The sequence below is a fragment of the Lycorma delicatula genome, chromosome 8 (genome assembly GCF_047948215.1).
Source record: "Lycorma delicatula isolate Av1 chromosome 8, ASM4794821v1, whole genome shotgun sequence".
In the NCBI taxonomy this organism is placed as follows: Eukaryota; Metazoa; Arthropoda; class Insecta; order Hemiptera; family Fulgoridae; genus Lycorma; species Lycorma delicatula.
In genome coordinates, this window is record NC_134462.1 from 140384605 (window position 1) to 140395458 (window position 10854).

At 32.4% G+C, this 10854-nt stretch overlaps 1 protein-coding gene across 1 annotated transcript in view; it reads right to left on the bottom strand.

The window, feature by feature from the left end:
* The window catches only part of LOC142329244 (uncharacterized), a 175002-nt gene extending 164628 nt beyond the window's left edge, over window positions 1-10374 (bottom strand). Inside the window, exon 1 of the mRNA XM_075373654.1 lies at window positions 10335-10374. The gene's annotated coding sequence lies outside the window, so the exon portion shown is untranslated. The remainder of the gene's footprint in view (window positions 1-10334) is intronic.
* Between the last annotated feature and the right edge of the window lie 480 nt (window positions 10375-10854).

Here is a 10854-nt window from a genome sequence, read left to right on the forward strand (position 1 = left end):
GTTTTACGGTTTGCTAAACTGTCGGTGTTTTTGTTTCTGTTTGGTTATACATTTGTTTGCTTTTCGTTAGTTATGTTTTACGGTACCGTTATGCCGCATTGTTTATCGTTATTGTTATGTTTTTTTAGCGTTTTGGTGTTGCGTTTTACGATTCGTTAAGTGTCGAACTCATTTTTGCCTTTCGGGTAGGTAGAGTTCACTTTTCTTAGAAAGTCATTCAGTCTTGTGTAGATGTATTCTGTTTGGAGTTTATGTTAGTAGTACACCGATGGGAATGTCGCTTGTCATTCGCATCGGTGGCATCTTTCATTGCCGAGGTAATGAAGATAAACTCGTAAGGGCTATGTATGTATGGACGGGGTGGCTTGGCGACCAAAACCGTCACGTGGAAGTGTCTTCCCCTGTAGAATCAGGATGTACTGCAACCACGTCTTTACAAAACGGAGAAAAGATTCTTGATTTCAGGAGTCTCAGTTCTATATAATTTACTACGGTTACAACCGTCGTTAGCACAATATTCAGACCAGGATTCATTCCTTTTTAAACCAGAGCTTCTCTGTAGATCGTGCAATGTGTCCAGACAAACTGTGAAAATGTTTGTTTCACAAGTGCTTGTATACGTCGGTATATTCCAGACATTGAACGAGCACCATCGGTGCATATTCCGACGCAGTTTTGCCACTGTGTGTTTGCATCGTTTATAAAATCATTTAAGGTAAATAACGCGAGTGCTGTTGCATTGAGTTCAGTTGGTTTGCAGAAAAGTAATTCTTCTACTACTGACGTACCGTCACAAAATCGAACGAGCCGATAAAATGAGCATCTTTATTGCTATCTGTACCTCATCAAACGGAATTGAAAACAATTTGTCACGCGACTTTCCGAAAAGCTGATGCTGTACATCTTCAGCTGAATCACCAATTCGACGGGCAACAGTATCATTCGATAGAGGTACGGACTGCAATTGTTTGACAAAATCGTTTCCAAACGTAGTTTCACAATCTAAGAGCTGGCAAGTATGCTCTTCACCGATGGTGTGAGACGTTTTATATCTGGTTGTTTTATATGAAACTTTGTAAGAGGCAAGTAAAGCTTTTTCATTCACAAAGGTTTTTTTTTAAAATGATGTTTGCTTTTCATATAATTTTAATTTTAATTCGACGAATCCTCGGGGTTTGTTAACGTGCTCACTATGAAGCGTTTCCAAATTTGTTTAAGTTTATTAGGTTTCATGCTGTCTGCTGCCAAAAGTTTTAAGAAAATGACACGCGGGGCCTTTCTTTCTCATTTATTTCAGTACTCGTAACCCCAAAATTTAGTATTCTTGAGAATATTTTGTTGATTTTTATTTTCGGAATCGCGCTCATCTGTGCGCTTTTTGATGTTTCATTATCGTCTAATGCGCGCTTACGCCCGCTTAAAAATATATGCAATTCTGTATAAATCTACTGCAGTAAATGTTTAATACCGTGAATTGCAGTTAAAACGCAAATTACAACATACAAATTTCACGATAGATTTGATAACTATAGAAGTATCGACTCAACTGGGACTGTCTGGAATCGAACGAGGTGCAACATTTACTCGCGTTTGCGCAGACGTGCCAGAATGTTCGAGACAAATCGGAACTACTCGCGAAGCCGCAAGAATGTCCGATATGGAGGACGTAAGATAGATAGAATAGAGAGGCATAAATTCTGGTTTTGTCGATGCAGCGGATCGGTGGTTGTCAAATATCAATAAATTTACTTATTCTTGGTAATTTTTAAGTTTTGTAATTAAGGTCGTAGTGTAGCTTTAGGGTCAAAATACATTACTATTATATACATTGTTGTTGTACGAGACGGGGCGCGATGAAAATTACGATAGAAAATCAGGTCGCAAATACTGAAAGGTTGAGAAACGCTGCGTTAACAATTAATTCTCATATTTCTCGAGGAAGTAAAAATCGGCCTATTTATTCCTAGAAGTCTATGGAGTTAAAGTACGCAAGAATTATTCTCGACCGATAACCCTTAAGAAAGGATGCCGAAACTGAAGGCCGGAAAGTTTAAAGCTAGTAGAAATAATAGCAGGTATTTGGCTAAATAAAATTATAACTTGCCGTTTAGAGGGAATTTTTTTATTTATTCTTCAACGGGAAGTTAACAAATGTAAAATGATTTTTGAAACCGGCACGTCTTTCCCCGTTTGACATGCGATGCGGAAATTTGTCAACAATATTTATACTTACTTCAACAAATGTTTAGTCGGCTTTAGTCATTTTCTTAAAACGTCTAAAGGATTAACGTTTAAATTAGTCTCAGATCTTCGTATATTTGCTGAATCTGTTTTTATAAAGGTTTAAAGTTAAACACAAAATTTCCAACTTTCTACAAAAATATTTCTCGGTTTTCCCTTTGAACTACCTTTAAAAAGGTTAAATACAGTTTGTAATTACCGACATTTGGTAATCTAATTGTGATAAAAGTTAGAATTCGGATTACCGATTTGAAATTTCCCTTTTAACCTAACCGCATCCAAAAGAATGAAAAAGTAAAGCCTCGGCTAGAAATTCAAAATACATGTCCATCTTCTATTTTGAGAATAGATCGACAAAGGATCACGAAAATATCACTCTTTTACTTCTTTGTTTATTATTCCTTCTTCATCTGTTTTGATTTAACCTTTTTCTTTTTCAGTCCACTTCCTATTCCCCTGGGATTTTTCTGTTTCGTAAGTACGCCGAGTGTAAATCCGTTTCTGTTTGAAAATCTTTCCTGAGTTACGATTAAATAATCATTGCTTTTTTATTTTCATCTGTTTGATGTAACCCTGATAGTTTTTGTATTTCGAAGTTTTATGAAACAATCGTTTGTTTAATCTGGATTCATTCATTTGCTCTCGTCTTAACTGAAGGAAATCTTAATCTTTTTTTCTACATCTGTTTCTAGCGTATCGATATTTTGATAATTCTGGTTGTTTGATTTTAATTTATATGTACTTTGGTCTTTTTTAGGTTCGTATATTTTTCTGAGGACTCTTCTTTTTATTTTTTATTTTTTTCTAAATCGCGTCCTTACCGTAAAGAATGACGACAGGTTTAATTACTGTGGTATAATGTCTAATTTTGGTATCGATAAATAACTTCTTTTTTTTTGTTTATAAACATTTTTAGTTAAAAATGCAATTTTTCTAATTTTTTTCATTTTACTTTCTAAAGAAGTTTTGTTACGTTATAGCTGATTATTGCCTTTCCGTCGGAAAATCGTTTCTGGTTCTGCAACCTTTTTTTTTTTTTTCTGTTTAACTTCCGGGGCCGCAGTTAAGCATTACTGTACAGAGGATGAGATGAACGATTTGTAGCATGTGTGAAAAATGCCATGCCTGACCGGGATTCGAACCCGGGACCTCCGGGTGAAAGGCCGAGACGCTACCACCCGCGCCACGGAGGCCGGCTGGTTCTGGTACCTATAACCTGTTACATTCACGCGTCGATTGATCGGCCGAATTTTTATTTTTTTTGATCGGATTATTTCTAAAGGGAATTGAATTGTAAAAGAGTTGTGTAAATATTCAATCGATTACGCCGTTCCTGTACGTTTCATAAAAAAATTAAACACAGGTACGCCATAGCGAACTTCCATTTCGAAAGGGTGCGCTAGTAAAAAGTAGATATTAAAAATCGAACTTTACGTTATCTAATATCGAAATAATAGTAATTTTTTTAAATTAATTAAAACGCATTACCGTGTACTTTTTTGTGATAGAAAGAATGTGATGAACAACGGTCTCGAATAATTCTTTAACAACTTGTGTTTCTACCTTGAACCTAATTATCCGTCACGTTACTGATTTCCACGCAACAGAAAATCGCTTTTAACAGTGGCCAGAGTAGTAATATTTTATTATATAGGTTATAAATTATGATGAATTAAAGATTTGTCTCTAGTAGCGGGTGCATTAAGAAATATATTTGCAGTAAAACTGTTTTCTTGCTGCGGTTGTTTCTAGGTTAAAGCAGACATCAATTATCTGGTGTTCTTATATATCCTTTTTTTGTTGATTACATTGGACAGATTTTCTTTCCTTTTTTTTAATGAATTATATAATTTTTATACATTTCAAATAAAATTTACTTTTTTTATATCAGTTTTTTTGAACTAAGAGTTGTCGTCTTGCTTATCCGAGACCCGTTTACTTTGAGATGAATGATGAGAATAGATTAAAACTTATCCGCTCTAATAGATCGCTACTTGTATTGATCGATAGATGATTGATTTTACACGATAGAACTCTTATAATCGATTATGCTGTGAATTCTTTCGAGTCCTTTATTATTCGTTTGTACAATATTATCGTTTCACATTCTGATTGTGATATTTTTTTCTAGTAAGAGATTAGAATGTCTATGATGGTGGCTGTTCAACTTAGTTATTAATACGCGTGTATGTTTAGGTTTTATTTTTTGTTTTTCCCATTTTTTAGCCTTTCACGAGATATTGCCGTTTCGGTTAGATTTTTATTTTTTACATAATTAATTAGTTTTTGTTTAAATATTTTAGAATGTACTTTAAGGTTTGTATGGAGTTAGTGTGTATTGCAATAAATCAGTTTTTAGTTAGTCTGTTGACCGTAATCTAATTGTAATTTATAAATTGCAATTTTTATCGTCAATTACAGTAATAGCGGAGGTAATTCTGGTCCGTTGTGAATGACAGGTGGATAAATAAATAAAAAATAGGTAAATGTTTACAATTTACCCCGCGCCTCTTATCTTTTTAATATTGACATATATTAATGTAAACCGAGTATCGACGATAACAAAACGTTTATTTTAAGCGGTCGAAATCCCATAAAAACATGCAAAACTAACCTTAAAAGTTGTCTTTAAAAGACACAGAATCGTCTTTCGGAAGAAGCGTGTCTGGCTGCTGCCCTATTGCTTTTAACGACGCATGGATTCGCGATTTATAATCCGGATCGAGTCGACAAATCATGATTTCGTCCAGGCGGCCGACTAAATGGTGCTTTCAATTACCGTACCTAGTCAGATTTGTCCGAATTTCACGTCACATTCTTTCTACAGTTTGCGAATAAGTCCCAGCGTCGACATCGGTAAAGTTTACCGAGCGGTTAACGGTTAGGTAGTTGTAACTTTCGAACTGTTAAAGCCAGATATTTTTACATGGATTTGAATACTAGATCGTGGATACCGGTGTTCTTTGGCGGTCGGGTTTCAATTAACCGCACATCTCAGGAACGGTCGAACTGAGAATGTACAAGACTACACTTCATTTACACTCATACATATCATCCTCACTCATCCTCTGAAGAATTATCTAAACGGTAGTTACCGGAGGCTAAACAGGAAAAAGAAAGTGAACTTTCGAACCGTAAACGATTAAAATCTCCGACGTTCGCTAATGTAAGTAGTGTCAGACGAAATGTACCGTTTGATAATCGCTAATGAAGATGCATTTCCGCTAGTTGGAATCGGAACAAGAAACTTTTTTACTTCCGCGCTCAATACCTCCAAAGATTCAGTTACCGTCGATCGGCCTACCTTACTTATCTTTTCTACGACCCATTTTTGGGTCGTATATTTCTAAAGTTACTCCTACACCACCGATCGCTGAAGACTAAATAAAAGGTACACACAATTTCACGAAGGCGTGAACTCGTCTACACACCTACGACGAGTTATGCCGATGTCGTTACACAATAAATCTTGATGCGGTGGTTTTGCTGTAATTCAAAACGCAAAAAAAACATTGTTTTAGTTAAATTATTGTGGAAAAGACCAAATATTTTTTATCTTGTGAGATTGTTTCTTCACAATTTTTTTTGTAATTTTTTCCGGTATCTAATCCAGTCGATCGACTATATTAGAAGCTCTTTCCTTTCTTCATTTAATGTCAATCCGGACGTTCCTCTGATTTTGGTATGGTCGTACAAAAACCTACCGAAGGATTCACTGTCTTCCGGTAAAACAATAAACTGTCATAATATAAACTCACATCCGTTTCACGATAAAGCCTGAACGTATAAACATAACGAAGCCGTAAACGCAACTAAATTATACGATCCTCGAGCGTTGACTTTCAAATTTGCCGTTAACGGGTTATCCGTCGATAGCGATAATCTCTTTGATCTGATGCCTTTCCGTCTTTCCGGACATCTTTACAAACAGTTTCCTCTATATAAAAAATTTTGGAGGAAGGGGGAACAGTAAACAACTACCTAAAAATATATACGCGTTTAAAAAATAAAATATTACAGCATGCGAGCTGAAATATCCGTTCTTCACGCGAGCATGCGCTGAATTTTTAGGCTTAGAGATGCATATTTAAATAACTTGTGACCCCTCAACATAAATTCCTTATTTTTCCTAAAGGCCCTTTTAGAAATAACTATACTAAAATTCAGCTAGATAGCCGGGGGAGGTATTAATGAGCGAGCGAGTTAGTTCAGGGAAAATCGTAACTCGCCCGCTCATTGTTTCCCGGTTTTGTAGTTGAATTTTTGTACGGTTATTCCTGAAACTTCCTGATCTTAATAATTTAATATTCGCCCTTACGATAAACGGATATCTCATTCAAATACTAGTATATATTATTAAATTTATTGTCGTGTGAAACGGTTTTGTTAATTTTACTTTGCTGATTTATTAGTAATAATGATGACGTTTCAGTATACTGACTTCGTGAACATTTAAATTCTTTACAGACCGAACAAACATCTGCGATTCATTAAAAAAGAAATGTTTTTTTTTTTAAATTCTAAAGAAAAGTAATAAAATCAGGACGTCGAATCATCCAAACTACTTTGCTTCGACAGTTTGAACTAAAATAAAATTATCCGGATTTTATTTTTTTTTCCCTTTTTTTGCTTAGGAATATAGTAACTTCTTGCGTTTATGAATTTTATTTTAATATACATTTAACGTGGACGAATCTATTTTAGAAATTTTTTCAGCCTGTAAAATATAACCGCGATTGAATATAAAACAGAAATTTGTAAATAGTATGTCGCAGTATCGACGTTGCCAAAGTTTGACCATATACTTCATTTAAACGGTAACGTAATACGTATTATACAGATCTGGTTGTGATTCTAAATTTCACCGGTAGATTGCGATTTGTTGAATGATGGACGGAAAGTGAAACGTAGTCCAGTATCGCTGTAACTAGAATAGACTAGCAGACAAAATTTCGTCTTTGCTATGTGAAAGTGATGCAATAAATTTCATTTAGTCTAGTAATATTTGCATTTTGCAGGTTTAAATTTAAATGTAGTTTTAATTTATTTGTTTTTGATTTAAAATTTTCTCATTAAAAATCGCTTATTTTTCATATCATTTATTTACCGATAATCGTTTAAATATCGTAAGAATATTTATTATAAAGTTCGAGACACTGCCGTTTCTTCAAAAGGAGAAAATACTGTTTTAATAATACATATACATTATATCTTAAATTCATTGTAACATTTACGCGCATGCGCACTTGTGCATACGCATACCACCACAAATCAACTATATTAAAACATCCGATGTCCGCAATTTTAATTTTATTTTAAAATAGAAATTACATTTTTATAGTATTCTGAAATTTTTAAATTAATTTTAAGCGGTCTACCGATATTTCTTAATTTATGAACCGTAAATTTAATTTAAAAACTAGTTAGATTTTATCAATCTCGAAGTTAATTACGACGAAAGGTTTTTTGTACGTGTTGTGTTTTATTTAGATACTAACAAGTCGGGGCCCACACGAAACCGGAGCCAACCGTAGACCTCGCTTCGCTCGCCGTTCCCGTCTAGGCAGAGGGTTTAGCCCCCTGGACCTCCGCAGTATCCGTTACCCTTCATGACGGTGAGAATAATACCGATAAATAACGATTAAAGTATTCAGGCTTTATATAAACCTGAAAAAGAAACTAAGTTAAAAAAAAAAACAAAACAAAGTAGTAGTGAACTACGGTAACTAAAGTACCGTAGATGTCAAAAAATTCATAACTTATTTCTATTGTCACGATGACGGAAACATAATAACGAAGTAAAAGGATCGATATTTTTTCTCTTTAATGAATATCGCTGATTTACGACTTTATCCCCGGGGGCTAGAGCCTCGGTCGATGGCTTAAAACCTTCCCTGGGATAACACCAATGTATCCTGCAAATTTGAAAGCGATCGGTTCTCGGGTGGTGCAACAAATAAATAAACAGATAAACTTTCGGATTTATTTATAATAAGGAAAATAATACTTTACATTTTTAATTTTAATTTAAAAAAACCACAACAATGTTAGCGAATCGATTTGTATTGTTTAAAGTTTACGCAACAATTACTCGATTCCATATGATATTTATGGCACTCTACAATGATTTTTACAAGTACACTTTAATCAAAACACAAAAAAAAAACATAACTGACTTTTGAATTATAGTAATAAATTTTAGACTTTAAATAAAATTATTTATAACAGCAGAATAATATAATCGATGTAAATCGTGTTGTAGATTTACGTAGGAGAAAATTTGCTTTTGTTGTATTAACTGAAACCCTCCTTTAGTTTCCATTTCTGAAATTGCTTTTTATAAGAATTTTTACTGTAACAAAGATTTATTTTGACTTAGCATCGAGCAATTGAGAAAAAATTCAAGTCAAATGTTCACGTTTGGCTTTCTTTCTTTTTTATTTATTGAAAAGTTGTCAAAACTCGTTTTATACCGACAATGTATAAAATCGTATTATTTCATATAAATTATTTCTAGAAAGAAAAAAAAGAAACGAGGTGTTATTTTTTGGGGGGAGGAAGTGTACATATGAACGATTAACTAAACAAAATAACGGTTTTATTTATTTACATATTTGTATATTGTACCGGTTGTTATTCTAAATACAATATTATCCGCGGTTAAGGAAGTTAAAATTTTATAAATGTATTTCCCCTAACCAAACGAGTAAACTTCTAAAAAATCAATATTTTTTATAAAATTACAAAAATAGGAGTTTTTAAAATACGGAATCCTTTGAAAAAATTTAATTTTACGTTCAAAGCCCTTCGATGTTTAATCGAATCGCGTTTATAATTATTGTATCCTTTAAATAAAAATAAAAATGGAGTAAGCGGAAGTTTTAAGCGCCTTAAACAATGTAATTTATTTTTTGGCCTCAAAAGGCACAAATTATGAATAAGTTTACTTAGTTCTGTTAATCGTTCGAGAGATATTTTTTAATGAAGCGTTATGTAAGGATATGAATTCCGATTTAGCGCGGAGGAAAGGAAAGTTGACTGAAATTGTATAAATCCGCGTTGTTTTTATTTTACAGCGATTTTAAAGTATTATGTTATCGTAAAACATTAGGCTGACACTTTTAAATTAATAAATATATGACGTTGAGCTTTCTCATGCGATGAACAACAACAGGTGGGTAGCTTACTTTTTCGTATCGATAAGAACACACAAATTACGGCAGTTATTTTTTTTTTAATATTTGATCCTCTCATTTTAGATTTATTTTTTATTATTGTTATTTAATGGTGTTGCAAAGTTATTTTATTTTACATGATTATCGGTTTAAACTTTTTTTAAAAAAATTGGATGGATGTTTTTATTATAAATAAATAAATATATATATATATATATATATATATATATATATTTTATTAAATATTAAAATATATTACCGATACAGAATTATGATCGATTATCGAATACCGGTTTTTTATATAAATTAGGAAAGAAAATTAATTAATCTTATCAATTTGAAATTAAGCTACAGCTTGAATTTTATTCTAATTTGAATTTTGAAATTATTTTTTTCTCTATGTATCTCTTGGATATTATACGTTTGCTTTATTATTTAAAACTTATTTTAAAATAACACAGTTAATATTTTTAGGAACGATGACCTGTTTTTATTGTCTGTAATAATAAGCTTAATTGTTCTAAAACGCGTAATTAAGAGTCCGTTTTATAAATATTTCAATACGTATTTACATTTATTTTAATCTTACTATTATATTTTAATGCCCTGGAAATTGTACGTAATTTCTTTTTAATACTGCAGTATTGTTTGGATTTAAAATCGCCGAACTCGTTTTCTTTTTCGTTATTAATCTTCTTAAAACGATATCGGCTGAAATTTACAGTTTTATTCGATCGAATATATATTTGTACACAAACATGCAGTATTATGAAATTCATTATTAATAATAAAATTACATCGATATTGTTTTATACATTTATTTTTAAATAAAGTAGTTTTATACGAACAGACAAATAAACAACACAAACATTTATTACAACAGGTTGATGTTTTGTAAATTGTTTCTGGTCTATTTACCTTCTTACTTGTCTCTTGAAATCGTTTGCTTAGACCCCGACACCAGTCATAGCAATACCAAAACGCTTCACCACCGCCTATCGTACGTACTGCACACTACTGCCACCGCTGACGCGAACAGTGTTACCATACGTTTTTATTATACCGTCAATAAAAAATATCCCTTTCAGATCATATGCTTTTTTTTTAATCGCCGATTGAAAATATAAAAGAAAAATTAACGTTTTAATAATTATTATTGTTTATAAATTTTTAATTATTTATAAATATTACGCTTTTACGGATGGAATTCACCGTTATGAAAATTTATATGATTTTTGGTTTTTTTTTAACGAACAAATTTTGAAATGATTTTTTGGTTTTTTTTTACGACAATATTCGTAAGAGAAAAAATTATCCAGTATGCTGTTAATTTATAAATAGTATAAAGTCATTCTCTCTCGTTTACTCCGAATCTTTTAAAAACTATACTTTTGATAATGTAAAATTCTTTACATTCATTTACAAACTTTAATTGTAT